Here is a 5,171-nt window from a genome sequence, read left to right on the forward strand (position 1 = left end):
CTGTGTCCCTGAAATGCATGTCCATTTCAGGGCCATCTGCCTGGCAGGTTTTGATGGCATTTTCCACTCGAGACCCAAGACTGTGAACAGGTGTCTGCCTGCACTAAATGATCGGGGATGCTTTTGCCATCCTAATTCTCTCACTGCCATTCAGTCCATTCCAATTCATAGCAACCCCACAGGACAAAGCAGAGTTGCTCCTTTGGGTTGCTGAGACTAACTCATGTTGTGAGCAGAAAGTCTCATTGCTCTCCTGAGTGGCTGGGGTTTTTGAACTGCCGACCGTTGTGGTTAGCAGCCCAATGCACAGTCCACTGGGTCACTGGGATCGTCTGGTTTAGCAGACAGTGTTCATGATTTATTTCAAGTCCGAGGATTTTACAAAGGAAGGGAGGAAGGAAGGTGTGAGTGAGTCTGATTTGGGTGTACTTGGAGCAGCACGGAAGAGCCTCCTTTGTCCTCCTTGCCTCTGGAACACTTTTCCTGGAAATAGGAGCTGCAAAGCCACGACCCCCAAGGGCGAGGTGAGCTCCCATGATCACGTTAGAGAGAACCGTCTCTCAGATTCCACATCAGTCTCTGCATGTGAAGTGCCCATCCCCGTTCCCAGTCACAGTCTAACAGATTAGAAATGCTTAATTTATCCTGGGCCAGGGAGCTGCTCAGAGTCCCGGAGTCGCCCCAGGCTGCGCCAGCAGATGGCTCTCTCTGTCACATGTGGGTTTGGGCACTGGCCACCACGTTCACATGGGCCGCAACCCTATGCCAACCTACCTGCTGGCACAGGAAGGAGATGTGTCCAGGAGGGAGGATGGATGAGGAAGGGCAGGAGGGCATTTCCAGAGGAACCAGATCCCCTCCCTTTTCAAATACGATTTAGAGAGACCTCAGGGAGCTTGGAGACCAAAGCTTGAGCCCCACAGTCATCTGTAAAGCCTCCCCCTTTCTCTCTGGGGCCAGAGTATCTCGATTTTTCACATTGAATCCCCTGTCAGAAAAACTGGGAAGTGACAAGAGCCATGGCAAGAGAAATCAATATGCATTGGATTTTATATGCATCTGTTCACCTGGTTGGTAAAGTTATACCGCACACAGATGTAAGAGGCACTATCCACGCTAAAAGTCCAATTCTTAATATACTTCATGGCCACCTAATTGTACAGGGAAGGAGCTTCTTTCTCACCATAAATAATGAAACAGAAGGTCAACATTAAAACAGAGCTTAGATGTTACAGTGTTTAGATTCTACTTTGGACTTGGAGGCTTTCATAAAGTGCAATACACAATCTGACCTTACTTTCACAGTCTTCAGTTTGTTTTGAAGAACGCTTTAAAAGAATCCTAGCTTTCATATTTGAAAGCCTGAAGACATCGCTGGCCATCATCACGATAGAGTTGGAAATCAGGAGCTTGGCAAAAAATGACTTTTTAAAAATCTTTTTTATTTATTTATTTATTTTTAAACATTTTATTAGGGGCTCATACAACTATTATCACAATCTATACACACATCAATTGTGTAAAGCGCATTTGTACATCATTCTCAAAACATTTTCTCTCCACTTAAACCCCCGGCATTAGGTCCTCATTTTCTCCTCCCTCCCCCCTCCCCCCTCCCTCATGAGCCCTTGATAGTTTATAAATTGGTATTTTGTCATATCTTGCCCTGCCCGACGTCTCCCTTCACCCACTTTTCGGTTGTCTGTCCCCCAGGGAGGAGGTCATATATAGTTCCCTGTAATCGGTTCCCTCTTTCCCACTCACTCTCCCTTTACCCTCCCCGTCTCGCCACCCACACCACTGGTCCTGCAGGGCTCATCTGCCCTGGATTCCCTGTATTTTCAGTTCCTATGTGTACCAGTGTATATCCTCTGGTCTAGCCAGACTTGCAAGGTTGAATTCGAGTCATGGTAGTGGGAGCGGGGAGGAAACATTTAGGAACTAAAGGAAAGTTGTATTTCTCATCGTTGTTACATCGCACCCTGACTGGCTCATCTCCTCCCGAAACCCCTCTGCAAGGGGATCTCCAGTGGCCTACTAATGGGCTTTGGATCTCCACTCCACACTGCCCCCATCATTCACTATGGTAAGATTTTTTTGTTCTGATGATGCCTTATACCTGATCCCTTCGACACCTTGTTGTTGCATAGGCTGGCGTGCTTCTTCCATGTGGGCTTTGTTGCTTCTGAGCTTGAAGGCCGCTTGATTACCTTCAAGCCTTTAAGACCCCAGATGCTATACTTTTTGATAGCCGGGCACCATCAGCTTTCTTCACCACATTTGCTTATTCACCCGCTTTGTCTTCAGCGGTTGTGTCAGGAAGGTGAGCATCATAGAATGCCAATTTAATAGAAGAAAGTATTCTTGCATTGAGGGAGTACTTGAGTGGAGGCCCAATGTCCTTCTGTCTTTTTAATGCATAAAAATATCCCTTTTCTCTTACTTTCTTGAGGTATTTAAGCACCTGAATGAAGCCAACCAGACTCATAATACAAATAAATTGCCACACTCAATGCCATTAAGTTGATTTTGACTCATACAGACTCTACAGGACAGAGGAGAATTGCCCTTGTCTATTTCTCAGACTGTAAATCTTTACAGAAGTTGAAAGCCTCATCTCCCTCCAGAGGAGCTGGCAGTGGTTTTGAACTGCTAAATTTTCAGTTAGCAGCCACCATGTCACCTATTGCCAGAGCTACTGATGTTATTGAGGGAACTAACAAAACCACAACAAATCCACTGCCATTGAATTGATTCTGACTCAGCGTTTCTGAGGCAGTATATTTTCCTAGGCACAGACAGCCTCAACTTTCTCCCTAGGAACCCCTGCAGCGTTTGAACTGCTGACCTTGAGGTTAGGAGTCCAACTGTAACCCAACAGCGCCAACAAGGATCCTACTGATGCAGTGAGTTCTGAAATTGGAACAAATATACTATATAAATAATTTTTAAAAAATCAAATGAAGCCTTTATAATTTTAGCTAATGTTTGCAGAACGATTTCAAGTAATTTCTTTCCAATAAAATATTCATTACTATTTTCATCTTTAAGAGAAGCTTTGAGGTAGCTGTGGCTATGGAATTCTATGGCTTCCTTTTAGATGCAGTGGAAACTGAGACACCAACAATTGCCGGTGGGCACATAGAAGATGTTAGGGGGCAGGAACTGCCACTTGAATTTGGATCTCTTGGGACTCCACTCCATTCACCGATGAGAATCCTCGGCATGGAAACTACTAAAACCAGACTCAGTGTCATGTTGTGGACTCTGACTCCTCGTGACTCTAGGCACTAGAGTAGAACATCTCCCGTCTTAGAGACTCTTCATGGGTATAGAAAACTGCATCTTGTTCCAGAGAAGCCTCCTGTGAGCTTGAACCACTGACCTTGTGGTTAGGAGCCCAACGCATAGCCCACTACTCTACCAGGTCTCCTTTATTGAAGTCATAGTGATATTGATAGAGTGCGGGTTCTCTTTTGTTACATTTTATTTATTACATTTTTTTTGGGAGGGGGTGCAAGTAGATATTTTATTGGGCTGAGGCACGTGTGGGAGGTACAGGTGTCGGGCTCTGGGCCAGTGTGGCAAGGGCCATGCTCAGGGCACCATATCGGGTATGATATCTACCAATGAAACCACGGACATGGATGAAGACACAGCCAGGGATCCTGGTGGCCTGGTCCAGGGCCTCTTTACGAAGACCCCGCCATGGCTCTGGCAGGGGCAGTGGCTCTGAAATGAGTGAGGTTCCTTGGGTACACACTGCACCAACCACTGTCCTGCTTGGTCAGGGTAGACTACAAAGGCAATGGCCACTGGGGAGCGGGGCAGATCAGACTCCAGGTGGTAGAGGTGCTCCTTCCAGGTAAGCTCCACTATTCTCCCACTGGCGTCCCCCTGGAACCGCTGGGCCAGGGCCTCTTCCACCAGGGCCCGGGCTGGTAGCCAGCTGTTCTGGTAGAACTCTAGTCTCTGCAGAAACTCCTCTCAAACCAGATCCATTGCACGCTGAAACCCTGCCTCCGTGTCTTGGTTGGGCTGGTTCTAGGTGAAATTCAGTGGAACCACTCGGGCACGCAGGCTAGTGGTCAGTGCATATCAAAGCTCCCCTTCCTCCCATTGGGCAATTCCATTGTCCATGGCGTCCACCTCCTCCACGAAGTTCTCATACATCTTGTCATAGAGGGTGCCCACCATGCTGTCCTCTTCACTAGTGTCCCGCAACTGGGCCAGCAGCTTGTGCCCGAAGATGAGTGCCGCACTGCTCAGCTTGGTCTGCCAAGGCTTCCCAGGGGACAGGGAGCTCGTGGTCTCAGTGAAAGACCTTTGGTGATGATCATATCAATGTCTCTGAGGGTCGTACTAGCTTCCCACATCCACCACAATGTCACAGGAGACCAGTTTTTCAGGGTCCTGGGCCCGCACAATCTCTGCATCCAGATAATTGGGCAGGAGGCGGAGCAGTGCGCACCCCAGTGCCTCCTCGCAGTGGAAAGTGCCTTTGTGAGTTCCCATCCGCGCCTGTGCCACAAAGCACAGAGTCGCTATGGGGACATTTGGGGGGCGGAGGGGATCAGGGCTGAGCATAAGGAGCAGAGCCTGGGGTGAGGGTGGCAGCCGGGGCAACAGCGGTAGAGGTGGCACAAGAAACCAAAACATTTTTTTAATGACTATATCAAATCTCATTGCCCTCAAATTGATTCAGACTCAGGGGACAGAGTAGAAATGCTCCTAAGGGCTTCTAAGGATGTAAGCTTTATGGGAACAGACTGCCACACCCTTCTCCGATGGAGCCACTGGTGGCTTCAAACTTGTCAGTTTATAGCTGAGCACTTCACTATAGCACCACCACCACTCTTCAAGGCCACTATAGCATATTGAGATTCAGGCTGTCTGAGTCTCGTAAAACCACATTTTAAACTCCCTTGAAGGTAAAACCAAACTCACTGCCGTCAAGCCGATTCGGACTCACAGCAAGACCCAGTAGGGGCAGAGTTGAACCGAAATGTGGGTTTCTGAGACTGTAAATATTTACAGCTTAGAAAGCCTCATCTCTCTCCCTCAGAGCGGCTGGTGGTTTAGAACAGGCAGGGTGGTTAGCAGCTTAACGAGTAACCCGCTGAACCATGGAGACTCCTTCTGAAGATAAAACACAGGGGCAAAAAGCCCAT

The 5,171-nt window shown here is 48.0% G+C and overlaps 1 pseudogene; it reads right to left on the minus strand.

Moving 5' to 3' along the window:
• Positions 1-3,529: 3,529 nt before the first annotated feature.
• On the minus strand, positions 3,530-4,686 carry LOC101661460 (annotated as a pseudogene).
• Positions 4,687-5,171: the final 485 nt, after the last annotated feature.

The sequence above is a fragment of the Echinops telfairi genome, unplaced genomic scaffold (genome assembly GCF_000313985.2).
Source record: "Echinops telfairi isolate 266 unplaced genomic scaffold, ASM31398v2 ScPeMD7_7469;HRSCAF=8507_1, whole genome shotgun sequence".
Classification (NCBI taxonomy): domain Eukaryota; kingdom Metazoa; phylum Chordata; class Mammalia; order Afrosoricida; family Tenrecidae; genus Echinops; species Echinops telfairi.